Raw genomic sequence first — 14478 nt, forward strand, 5'->3', positions numbered from 1 at the left:
ATTTTTTGATAAAATCTAGCTATAATAGCTTCAGTTTTATAAATAATAAACTTATTTAGTACTTAGTATGCCGTACAATATACCCTTGACGAACATCTTTTAACATTTAGACAATATCTGTATGTGCTATTCAAAATTTAATACCACAATTATATTGATCTATTGTAGTTCTTAGTGTTGTAATTTCATGCCTACCATTTGTATGGGATAAGGCAAAGAAGAAGGCGAGAAGGAGATTGTTATAATTTCATATAATAAACATTTTATCGTTTCGATTATAGCTTAAGTTTTATTTATTGAATCTCGAATGGTTCCCAGTGAAACGATCTGTAAGTTATTGGAATCAGTTTTAAAGAAAAATGGTCGTATGGTTAAGACCCGACCGAAGTGTAGGTTGCCGTTGCACAATATTACTTTGGTCGTTCAGTTTTTCTTGTTCCCGCCCCATCAATTCCCTCCCCATGACCCTTCTCCTCTCGCCTAACGACCCCTCTTCCAGGTCACCGGGCTCGACATTCCTACACGGTATAGTCACTATACTATAGTGTCTCCTGGTGTGTCTAAATCAAAGTCAAAATCAAAGGATTTGTCAACATTTTCAAACGCGACAAGGGCTCTAGTCGTTTTTATTAAACATCCCTGGTAGGTATATAATGGTAGAGAGGCACGACGAGCTTTTGCCTTACAATATTGTTCCCCGTCTCCTTGGATCTGATCCATGACGTTTATTCGAGGTGGCATGAAAAGTGGCCGTTGGGTCGAAACGGTTCTTATAGGTTACCGCAGAGTATACATATTATAATAATTATAATATATAAGTGTTGTATACAAGTTCACACACACACACGCACCGTACTGCGGTTAAACCAAACCCCCCGTTAAAGTTGAAAAGAAATGGCAGCCAAGGAAGGGGAGGGAGAGGTGTTTAGGGGGCGAAGATAATAATAATCTAACGCATAATACCGTGAGAATTTCACAGTCTCGGATCTCAGAGGCGTTTTGCGGTTATACAAACAAAACGTTGGACAAAGGAGACGACGCTCGCATAGCCAAAAAAAGGGGGTCAGCGAAATTTTCAAAATAATAACCGACTGGCAGACGGAGGGTAGACTGCGCGAATCGTGCCAACTCTACTCGCCTTGACTCGGCTCCAGCGTTATTTTTTTTTCGACAATTCTCAGTGTGACAATTTTTTTTTGATAAAAAGTTCTTTGGTCATAAATAAATAAAAACTTTAAAAAATACAATATTATTAAAATTAAACGATATTGTGTATTTTAATCTACAATCGTTGCCGTTCCAAAATGTTGGAAATTTTTATTGTTACCGGTTAAGCTAAGCTAATGAATATATTTTCTTATAAGGCATATTTTTAAATCTTTGGTGGGGAAAAGTGTGATGAATAAATAAATATTAAATAAAAACAAATTAACATAATGAAAATATATAATATATTAAACAGTTATTTCATTTATAAATGATATAATGACAATTTTTTTTATGACTCACATAAAATAAAGTGTAATTTTCTTTTTTTTTTGTTTGTCCTTAATAAAAAACGTTTTACTACAGATTTTTAAGAAATTTTATATGTTTAGCTTAACTTCAGTCTAATTTTTTTAATCATAGCCATAAAACCCTAAATAAAAACGAAATAAAGAGAAAATCTCCACTTCTTTTAGGGAATACGATTTTTATTATTTTTTTTAGCTGTCAACGTTTATTGATATTATGATATCTAAAGAATATTCCATACAAATTTGAAAACAGTCACAATCAGATTTATAACCCCGTTATATTGAATAAAATATTTATTTATGAGGTGGTGTGGTCTCGCATAGCTTCTATAATAAAATCCTAGCTATTTCACTGGTAGACGCTGCTCTTCGATAAATATATTTTCAAATCGAACATATTTTCTTAGACTTCTCGAGTTGTGTAAAACAAAGTGGGTAAAAAATGTAAACACCAATAACTTCTATCGAACATACTTGTTTTTCTTCTTGGCTATACAAACGAAACGCATGTGTATAGTATATATACAAGACGTTATTATAATAGTATGTTAATGTACAAAACAAAATATATTGACTGCACGCACGCTCACGACCAGCTGTTCGCTCACATTTAAATTATTATAGGCGCTCTGAATTCCTAAACTGTATGATCAAATGTGTAGAGAAAAAATGGAAATACAATAAAAATATTGAAACGTGTTTTCCGTTTATCATAAAAAAACTCAATTTTTCTACTTGTGAGCGAGCCGACCAGACACCCAGTGATTTACAATAAGAACAAATATATTCGGTTAACTTTTCGAAAACTCGTCAAAACCACGCTTACCTACCAGACAAACGGCATATGAGTTTTTATTAGATAAGTTTCGAGGAAAAGTTCTTGGTGTCCCGTGAACAGACTCACCTAAGAAGTTGGAATGATAAAAATAAAAATGCAGAACCTATTATACATTGTAGGTCACGCGATTTTAAGAAATAAGATTCGAGTCTAGTGGAACTTTAACATAAATCTTATTTTCTTATAGTTTGAAGTAATTATAGAAATAACAAATTTAACCCTAAATTACGATTAAGCGAGACAAACTACATAGAATTGATGTATTTTGTGCTGATTATGAGTATTTAAAAAAATATGTTATAAATCACTTACAGTCTATAAAAAGTTGCCAATATGATAAAATAATTTCATAATCTCCTTTACCAAATGAAGGGCACAGGGGGAAACGGTAGTAGTCACATTATGAAAATTTTAAAGTATTGCAAAAACAAAGTTCGTGAATTCCTCTCCCTCTTAAATAAGAACAAAAAAAAACCATTAAATGCTATTCTAATAATGAATGTATTTATTTAAACAATTTATTGACATAAATTTAAAAAAATAATGGCATAAATTAAAAAAAAACTAATTGAAAAAAAATGTCATATTGTGACTACCGTTTTTTCCCTGTGCCATTCAAATGGTTTTGGGTAATCAGCATGAAGTGCAATTTCCGACCTGAACTTAGTTTGAACTCCACCTCTGGTACTAAGAACAAACTGCAATGCTAAACCTCAATATATATAAATTCGTATCAATATTGTAAGATATCCAATATAGGTGTTACTTGTCTTTACAGTTGAAAAAAATTAAATATGAATTATTAAAAAAAAACTGACATATTTTTGCTGTGTAATTTTTCAACATAAAACCACGGGCATTGTTCTACGCCGAATTATTGACAATAGATTGCGATACTGATGGAAACCTTTGCAAACGTAAAAGAATGGATAAATGAGGTTTTGAGATTTATAGGAACAAAAAAAAAAAAAAGATACGAGAGGTATAGTTGTTTGCTGGTAAAAAAACATAAAGTATAAAAAGGAACGAGCTAAAATTCGCACAAAGTGTGAGGATTAAGAGAAGTGATTCGAATGGGGATGTTGCGAACAATGGTGCGATTTTTTGGGTGTAAGATCCTAGAGTGGTAGGGCTTGACCCACTCGGAGTGATGGAGAAGTCAAAATGCAAAACAGGGATCAATTATTTTCTTCATTTCCACTTTGTCATAATAAACAAGTCACGATTACAATGTATACCGCACATTCTTCTTTCAGGATCGTGTTAAAAACGCAACGCTCTGATTGTAAAAAAAAATAAAATATACATAGCGACATCTAAAAGATAATTAATAACGTCTACCCGAAAACCTTGAGAAGTCCGTTTTCAGAATTTATCCAAGTGTTCACTTATACAAGGTGTAACCGACCTGTACAATAGTCAGAAGTGAACATATTTTCCTTGTTTTTTTTTTCAATACTATCGAGTAACTAACTACTATTTACTTACATACATTTTGATCGTTTAGTACCCCTACACAAAACTTTGTCGAATTTCGAAGTTATGAAATTTGTTTTGTATTATTTAAATAAAAACAAATGTTATTGATTACTATATGAAAAATATCAAAACGGACAGTTTTTTTTTGTAATGGTAATATAAGGGATTTTAATTAAAATACAAAATATGGTGCTCATAACACATTTGTTAAAGACAATTTTTTTTTTCAAAAGCCAAAAAAACACATTTTGATTTACTCAATAAATATTTAGAAAGAATAATTAATAACTGTATGAAAAAAAAAATGTATTGCTTCTTTGTATATATCGTATCGTAGTATTAATTTTTTTTGGACATAAAATATCATCCAAAACGTTTAGTATAGAACTAATGTTTCATAATATTGATATCGTAATCAAGTGTAAAATAGATTAAAAGCAAACAAAATTAAAAAATGCTTATTAATTAATCGTATCAGCATCAAATTTCGTCAACAGTTCACTATTATTTTTATACTTTATAAAAATGCATTACATAATGCATGTGAATTTTTAAAACATACTTTTGTTTGTTATTTAAACATTAATGAAGAGTAAAAACTTGATTTATGAAAGAAGTATGTAATAAAGGTAAGATTTTTTTGGGGTAATACGTTAATAATAAATTAGTAAAATTTATAGGATTAATAAAATAAATTAATATTAATAATAATATGTTATAAAATATATATGTTCGGTCATGGGTTAAAAAATATATAAGAATTGCACGTAACGTTAAATACATGTTATCACAATTTTAGGAAAGAATACAAATAGTGTGTTGTAACCCTGAACTAACATTCTGAAGACGACTGTTCGGCTAGAGATGTAGTTAGTTCTCCGGCTCCGTTGTCAATAGAACTTGTTTCAGTTGAAAGACTATTAGAAAGATTTAACGTTTTCTTGGCTAATTTGTCTAATTCGGCAGCTGTGTCTGTGGGATATTCTGTGTGGTCAAGCGACAATGATTTTGAGCCCGATAGTTCATCTAAAAATGTACGTTATAACGCATTATGAAAATACCTAACGAAAAAAACGAGTCGCAGATAATAATAGAATTAAAGTTTTCTAATGTTGATACCTGGAGACTTCGACATGACCGGACTCTGATTGGACTTTTTGTGTAAAAGGGAATTGAAAAAGTTTGCTAAAACACCCTCGCCCGGTGTGGCTGTATTGTTCGTCTTGACCGGATCAATCTACATTAAAAATACACGGTATAGTTTAGCTGATGATTAAGTGTACAATTATAATTTTAATTTAATAGCGCACCTTTTTAGTCGGCGAACCTTGACCCTGACTCGTCAGTGACACGCGTCTCTCTCCTGGCTTGGACACCCCCGTAAGAGATCTCATTACCGAGTCCTGTCTGGGAATACCAATCGCGGATTGTTGGTTCGCACTTTGGTTCAACAGACCCAACTGTTTGTTCAAAATATTTTGTTCGTCTTCTGCTTGGACCTCGTGGTCTTTGGTAAACGTCTGTAAACGTAAAAATTAACAAAGCATTAAAAAATCATTTGTTTTCCTAAATAAACATACCTTTCTCGTGACTACTTTGCTGATGACTGAATTGTAAAACTCATCCGGTCTCATTGATTGCATATTGTCGTAGAGAATACTGATTTTTTTCATACTGTCCCAGCCAGATGGTCTGAAATCACAAAACGTCCAATGTAACTGTGAAGTAATTTAATTTCTATACCGTTAATGAAGGTTAAACTATTGAAGTAACTCACATAAATACAGCGTCTTTCTCGACAATTAGTGCTGGCGTTTTAAATGGAAAATTGTAAATCTTAGTTAAAAGCTTATATAGTAAATCACAGTTTTTATCTTCCTTAGCTGACGTATAAAAGAGCGATGCTAACCGTTTGTTGTATAAAATCAAAATGTTCGTCTTTGTAGTCGTTTTCTTTTTCTAACACACTGATATAGTCGGTCTAAAAACCAAAATATACACATAAGACAAAGAGAACCAAAACCCAGCATAAATAATTAAATTTAACTCACCATTGTTACAACAACTATGACATCAAGGCCGAGGTTCCTCGTAAGCACTCCATCCCCGAGAGCATGTTCCCAATAGCCATTTTTATCGCCAACATTTTCTTCAATGTATTCATTCCACTTTTTTATACCTTAAAACAAGTAAATGTATATTTAATAAATTATTGTGTGTCTAAAAAGCAAGTAGTAATTATTAATAAGTTAAATTGTTTATATATATAGTATGTATATTTACATTGTTGACGGTACTTCATAAGTTCCTCGTTGGGAATTGAAAGATTGTCAATATAATCTTGCAACAATGTCGCCCAACTTTCCAATTGGTCCATAATGTTCAAAGGTGTTTTCATGGACACCACAAACATTATTAATGTGTTTTTGAACTGTTTCTGGGTTAAGGCGAATTTCAATAAAAACAAATACTTAGAATTTCCATCTAGAACCCATACATTAAGTTTGGTGTGATCTGAAATCAAAAATAGCAATTATGTATGTTAAAATAAGTATCTAAATAGTTAAAAGTATTCAATAGGTAGTCAAGTTTCTTCTACACATATTTTTATGAAGGCTAATAAAATATATAGGTATAATTTATCAATACGAATATTATTATCAAAAATAAAAACTATCAACCAATAACAAAAACAATTACCTTCTTTATATTCATCTCTTATATCAATGTAGGCATACTCTAAACCGATACCTTTGGTTAAGTCATCGATTCCTTGCAGTTTAGCTACAAGAGTAGTTTTACCACATTCTTTGTCGCCTAAAAATAAAAAAATAAAGAGAGACTAACAATAATTAACTTATCTGAAGAAACTTTAAATTTTAAAACGGCCAACAATACCATACATAAGGCTCGTTTCACACGAGCCACTTTCTGCGGCGCAATTTCTAGCGGGTACCGACCACCAAGACGCGTTTGTGGTGCGACATCACGTATAACCATCAATTCAAAACAATATATTTTTAACAGTGGCGCCACAGTGTCTTCTCTGTGGCAGCACAAAAAGTGGCTCGTGTGAAACGAGCCTAACAGTATTATTGTTACTTACCAATGATAATCATAGATTTGTCAGTAGGTAAACGCGTTCCTCCCTTTTCCTTTAGCGAGATCAACATAGAGTTCCTGCGGCAAAAACACAACAAATGGTCAAGTAAAGTAAACTCGGCTAGCGAATTAAACGTTTCCGCAAAAATCAAGTTCAACCCGCTAAACCCGATCGTTTTCTTACCATAAGTTTTCTTCTTCCTGCATCGTCATTATTGATATTGTAATTTGTACTTTAGGGTTTTGGCTCTCGGCGAATGACGGTAGATGCACAGTATAACATAAAATATAATGTGTTCTCTTTAAGATAAAAAAAATAATGTGTATTAAAATGTTTAAAAACACTACCTACGAATTTAAACTTTATACATCAGTCAAAATTATTTTATATTCCCAGTTAATATTTATATGATAAAAATCACAATATTTCATTGATACCGTTAAATTGAGATGATAACAGTTATTATACTTATCAGTAAAACTAAATATGATAAGTGATAAGCCTTAAGAGTGGTAGAATGAAAATAATGACTTAGGAAGTTATACTAGTTTGATTTTACCTATTTAATAAAAAAAAATTTTCTACTTAATACTTAAAATTCCACTATGAAAATAAAACATCCACGAACAAAAAAAATGACTTGCTTATAGGCGCTTTAGTCTCTAGTTACGCCACTGCGAAAAAGTTACCTAACATTATTCATATAAATAAATAATTCAATAATAAAGTTAATTTGCCATATGTGATGTACACCGTTGGCAATAACCTTAGCGTTCCATAAAAAAAAAAAGTAAATAAAATTTCTTATTTTGTAAACATAAAAATGTTATAAGAAAAGTTACAAAAATCTTTCATATAAGATTTTGTCATTTATTTGCTTAAATATTTGTTGAAATTTTTATGTCATGGTTAGAAATGGGATTATTTTTTATTTATTTTGGCTTTGACTCATATTATATAATATAACAGGCATACAGGCGTTTTGGGTTAACGCTATGCCGAAATAAGAAAAATCATAATATTCAAAGATTCAAAGGAAAAATGGTTAGGTTAATCTACGAATATAGATCAGTTTTATACAATAGAACATAATATGTTTAAGCAATATTATATTAAGTAGTATTTATTACATGAAGTGACAAAATCAAAAACATTTCAATACTTAGATATTTATATTTAACCACCAAGCACTCGTGTCTTAAAAAATCTCGTTGATGGTCGCTCAGCAATATTTACACCACCAACATAATTTCTGAATTTAAAAAGTACTATAAGTATCATAAGTCGCAGTGTTAATGACGTGTATGCGAGTACGTGGAGGTTAAACACTTGACAGAACATATCATTCACTTAAATGCTAGTGATTAATTTAGTTTGCAATATTACTTTAATAGGTAGGTATGATGTTACCGTAACTGATTTCTCAGCTTGACAATAATACCTTTTTTTAGCTAGTTAAAAATATAATACATACATTTCCATAAGACAATGTTAATATAAACTCAAAGAAAATGTATGCAAAAGACACAAGTCTGACAGTTGAGTAAGACAATAATTATAGTAAAAACCCTTAATGCTAGTACCATCATAATAAAGTTATGATTTATAATATAATATGTATAATGGAAATATAATAGTTATAAGTCTGAAAGTTCATTATAAGTAAAGAATATTAAAAGAAACGCATTATTGATGTACATAATTATTAAAATATTTAAAAATAAATTAAATTTAACGATTATATAATAAGTATTTGTATTAATATTAATAAAAAATTATTAATTGCCATATTACTAATACATTCTTGTATAATATCAACTAGATACTTTAGTATGGAAATAAATAATAATGTATATATATATATATACATTATTATTAAAAAAATGTTTTTAGCAGAGTACTAAGTGGAATGAAAATAAGAATCACCGTATAATAAAAGAATGAGTAAAGAATCAATCTTTACAAGTTAGATAATCAAGCTATTAACTTACTTTATTACAAATATAGACTAGAGTTTAGAATAATCAGACAACACACACACGACAAACAAGACAATATCATAACACACAAAGCATCAATATATATAATTATACGATAAATACTATTTATTTTAAGTTTTATCATCTCTTATTAAAATTATGATAATGTCATCTAATGTAATGAAATCTATTTTCTAACAAATACTAAATATTTTAAACACACAAAGAGAAAAGTTAAAATAATATATGCTACTAATAGATTTAGATCATTTTTAGGTGCTTTATTAGCACAAGAACTAGTAAACCAATACCTATTTAATATAAACTCTTAAAATAAACAAATTGAACTGCTGAATACCTTTCAATTTAAATTGTTTTTGAAACATATACATTTTTAAGCAATAAATAATTTTTGCCATCCATCGTGCTCTATGAAACACTCCTGGAGATCGGAAACGTAATTTTTCTGTGTGTAGTTTTCCAATGCACAATAAACAAAGTTCTAAAAGTTCTTTAAAATCATCCCGTGGATGTTTTTTTTAAATTGATTTTCACAAACTGTGAAATAATTTCATAAAGCTGAAATTCATAACTATAAGTATTTTATTATTTCACACATAATACACATTTTTCAGTAAAACGTTAATTTTGGTGCACGAAAAAATGGTATAAGTTTTTAACATTAGTGAAAAAATTTTTTTCACTAGAAACATACATAACGTTCAATAAAATAAAGTATTAAAAATTAAAAAAAACATTTTTTTTAGTTACTTTAAGCTTAATTGAAAATTGACCTTTTAATTACGAGTTTTTGTTAATTACGTAATTAATTTTTAACTTAGGATTTTAAAACTTATACAGTTGTACTCAACGCGAAAAATACTACAATTTAATTGTACTAAGGATGATTTTTGACCAAAATTTTATAATTTAAGTCATTTTTTGAGAATTTTTGGTCATTTTACTTTAAACGCGTTGAGCGACCAGTAAACAATTTTTTTTTACCTCAAATTTTCACCAAGTCTCTTATTTTATGTATAGAACATATTTAAATGTTAGCCCATCAACAATTTTGTAGATCGATTTTTTTTTTGCGCCACCCTAGTAGGTATATTACTGGGAGTCGAACAGAGAACTGTCGCCTATTGCCGGTCGACAGCTCTGACCATTGAGTTATAGCTTTCACTTGATATAATTTAACATTATTATGGTTTTGTTTAACTTCACAAGAAATGACCTGGATCGATAAGTGATCGTTTAGTAGTCTAAGTACGATACGCATCGTGTAGTTTGCTGTATTTGCAAATTGTATGATCGGTAAGCGATTATTCAAAGCTGCTTTATATTTTAGACTAGGTAGCTATTGCGGACTAGACAATGGGCTCGTCGGCAAAAATAATATGGAGATTTCGGCGGTTACACGATAATTTATTAAGGTCCGTGCAAATGAGTGGACAAAGCAAAGTCACAACGATATTATGAGCACAAGTGGAAGGCAAATCGGTGGCCAGAGCTGCGTTCCGACCGGCAATCGATGCAGCCGTCGATTTTGTTTTATTTATATGTCATTAATAATCGGATGTTTAGTTTCTTTTAGATAAAAGTAAGGCGGCAGCGAAAAGATTTCCGGTTCAAAGTCCTCCATCGAGTCTATGACCAACGTGGCTTCGGTGGTCAGCTCCCTAGGCATCATCGGGTCGGGCACCATGACAACTTGCATGCCGGCTGCGACGGCCGCCGCCACTCCGTTTGGCGAATCTTCTATCACCAAGCACTGTGTACGTACAACGGAAATTACAATTAGTAGTGTACGGATAAATTTCCAAACGATTAGCCAATTCCGGTCATGTGTCATGTCTCTTAAAATTAAATTTTACAGGAAATGAAAAAAAAAAGTTTTTCTCCCCAACGGGTGCCTTTTCGAAACTTGCTCGAAAATTTAAAGGTCATTCCCCTCCTCTTCTCAACATGGACATGTCCCTTTTTTGACATGAATAATAATATGTCTTATGGCTAGAGGGTCTGCCGAAAATTTCCTTCATGAGTTTGACCTAACCTAACCTGAATTTGTGACATCAAGAGAAGAGTGGAGAGAATAGAGAGGATAAGAGAAGGAAGGATAAAGATAAAGTGGCGGTGGTACCGTAAGACATATTCATGATCCAATGTTTTTCCTCTAATGGAATAACTAACTTGGTTTTTTTTTGCAGCAGTTCATGAAAATGCAAATAAAAGTCGTAAAAAATATGACATGATACCTTTTTGAAATTGACTATTCATTAGAATTTACAATGCTTTTATCAGTTTTTGTACTCTATTTTTATTTGAAAGTGATTTTATCACTAGTTATAATAATACTTCCTGTAGGCCTGTCCAAAAAATACGTTAGGTAACTGAATTTTTTTATATTCAATAAATTTTAAATTATAAATCATCTTAAATCCCCTTTAAAATCATCTCCATTTGTTTTAGTGCACTATCGCCATTAACATTGACTTGAACATGGACTTTGAGAGACGTTTCGAGCAATGGAAATGAAGGTATAAATGGTAGGAAATGAATATTATTTTTAAGGGGATCGAATTGATTTCTTTAAAATTAAATTATCGCATCGGCTGGCATAATCTTTTGGGCAGACTATTGTTTTTGTCCCCTCCTCCTCCCCCCTTAATCTGTAACGCACTTCGGAGACGTCGGGCTCCCTCGGGAACCTAGAAGCGCACACTTTAAAAATGTCTGGTGCCGGTTTGCCGCGCTTCACTTCCGGATCGCTGGGACTTGTGACTATGTGATGGAACAGTCCGAATAGTTCCCTATGGCTAGAAGTCTTCTTGTTGTAACTTTTCTTGCTACTACTCGTCGCCACCGCCATGGGAATCCCTTGGCTGTGCAAATGCGTTACTAGATCCCGTACTCCTGAATCGATAACACGTATTATGTATAATTTAGCGCGGTCCTTATTATTTTGTTTTATAGAAAATCGCAGTCGACTCCCTCCGAAAAGATTTGTAATTATGAAAAAATACTCTCCTAATTTTTCTTTAGTTTTAACATGTTTTGGGATGGAGTCAGTTTAACATTTGCAGTTGTCAGTATGTTCAAAATCTGACCTAGATGTGCCTCCATATATCTTAAATCTTATCAATCATTATCTCTTTCTATCCCTCTTTATATCTTACCACTCCACCTTATCCCTTATTATAATCAGCGGTATCCCGATTATATTCAGTTTGATATATTTTAGTTAAGATTAGGTGTGAGTGAGTGCCATACAACATATTCATGATACACATGTTTCTCACCACTAGTATTTTTAAACTCGAGGCTAAATATTGTCTTTTTCCAACAACCACAACAATAAAACGTCTTGAGGTGTGCCTAACGTTTTTAGAATATTTTTTGCGACGATAAACAGAATAATTAGTGGTGAAAGACTGAATTGCTTATCATTTAAAAGTTGTGAATTTTTAATTAGTAATCAAAAAAGTGTATTTGATGTTGCGATACAACGCTAAGCGTTTTTTATTTAACTTAAGTATATTTATTAGGAAAAATGTATTTCATAGTCATGATGGACAAACCATAAGTAGGTACTGTTTTATAAGTGGCAAAGAAGAATAGTAAGATGAACAAAAATAATAACTAATATGACTGCAATATTACCGTGTAACAGCGGCACTTTTGTCCATAAGTTTTCTTCTAGAAGTTTCACTTTTTGTACATAATCTTCGGGCTTTATTTCTAATTTCAGTGTTTTTATTACTTCTTTGGCTCCGTCCAGTTCTGGACGTCCGATTATTTTCATACGGAGTTCCGGCGAAAACGTCGTACCAAATTCTTGAGCAATGATCCTGTACGTTTTTTTGTGAATGTTTTCGGTATCTGAAACCATCAAGTACTGTAACAACACTACTTGCAGTGACATAGTCATGATTTGATCTGGAGGGGGGGAGTGGTGTGCAAATATTGTCATATTTTTATGTAATGAAATAGAAAACATTATACAATATATAGTTTTTATAGATATTTGTACTAGTTTTCAACATATTATCTCAGTTAGGATAGTTTCGGATAATTAATGTAACTATTATTAACTGTAACACGATGTGAAATTGCCAAATTATCATACCTACATTTGAGGCGATCAGATGCCAAACCATTTAACTCCATATAATGAAATTTTTCAGGACAGGCAGTTAAAGTTATTTGAAACAATGTATGCAAGTATAATTGTCAATTTTCTTAGTGCACCCTAGTGGTGAAAAATTCAACTATGGAGTTACTTACCTAGGACACTGAAAATTATACACTTTTTTAATCCTTTTATTATTCGCAATTTGAAAAAAGTGGAGTTAATCGGTTTGGCATCTGAGCGCCTCATATATCACAAAAAAAAAAAAAATGAACTATGATAAAGGCGATTATGGTGGACCGAAATAATGTATTTTAATTTTGTCGTAAATATTATGTCTTATGGCTGTAGGTTTGTCGAATATTTGATGCTTTTTGGACAAAGGATAGAGGGTGGGAATGATGAAGCGTGGATGAAGTGAGGATGGGGAAAGGGGAAATCGGCTAACTGAAAAAATGTTACTCTGGAGATTATTGAAAAGAAAATCAGCTAAGAGACATAAAACCATTAACAGACCAGATCAAAAAATGATGATACCATATTAAAAACCTTCAGTCGAAAGAAAGGAACAAACTATTATAACAATTGTTTTTTTTTTTTTTAATAATAATTATCATCGAAACTAATTTTAGGCCTTAAAAAGTAAAACGTATGACAACTTTGGTAAATTGACTATTCGTATTAATAACTAAAGACTATTTTATGAGTAAATTATGTTTTCACCAAAGTTCTACAAAAATAATATTTAAAAAAAAAAAAATAATAAATACCTAATAATGTTCCATCCATATCGAAAATAACATGTGTCACCGGTTCGATTGTCTTCTTTGGGGCGTCCATTGAAAACGGTAACAATATTTAATTGTAAATAATTGTCAAATGTGGTTTTTCGACTAAAAATATTTTACAAATATAATACGGAATTGTTATTTAGTCAGTATAGTTTTCCACGGTAACGAAATTTCACATTTTCCCACATTGTACAAATTCTACTAAGAACCCGAACACGGTAAGATGAAATTAATTATAGTACATTTCACTCGGAAATTGTAGACCATTTAATAAAATCACATCCAGTCCCCAGGCACATTACAATGTGCACAACTTTTTTTTTAATATTATTTTTTTCAATTTAGTCATATAAAAAATAAAAAATGATCATAAGATTTTAGCATAATTTAATAGTAATCCACTTTTTTTGTATTTATATTTATTTATGATGTCTATTATATGTACACAAATTCATGTTAAAAAAATAAATAAAAACTGTTCTTTTAAAATATTAAAATTCTAGTTCTTCGAATAATGAACTGGAAAAAAATAATTGATTTAAAATCAAAATGTCTATTTGAAAGTTTGGAATAAAACAAAAAAAGATAATTTGGATACAACTCAAATTTGAAATTGTGTATTGTCAAGTAATTGCAGAA

General features: G+C 31.0%; 2 pseudogenes; both read right to left on the minus strand.

Annotated features, from left to right (window-relative positions):
* Positions 1-4472: 4472 nt before the first annotated feature.
* On the minus strand, positions 4473-7189 carry LOC126836978 (cytoplasmic dynein 1 light intermediate chain 2-like; annotated as a pseudogene).
* Positions 7190-7294: 105 nt separating this feature from the next.
* LOC126836926 (pseudouridine-5'-phosphatase-like) lies at positions 7295-13888 on the minus strand (annotated as a pseudogene).
* Positions 13889-14478: the final 590 nt, after the last annotated feature.

The sequence above is a fragment of the Adelges cooleyi genome, unplaced genomic scaffold, assembly GCF_023614345.1.
Source record: "Adelges cooleyi isolate 19-005CV unplaced genomic scaffold, UGA_ACOO_1.1 ACOO_flye_CR_arks_rails_tigmint_CR_PRNA_247, whole genome shotgun sequence".
Taxonomy (NCBI): Eukaryota; Metazoa; Arthropoda; class Insecta; order Hemiptera; family Adelgidae; genus Adelges; species Adelges cooleyi.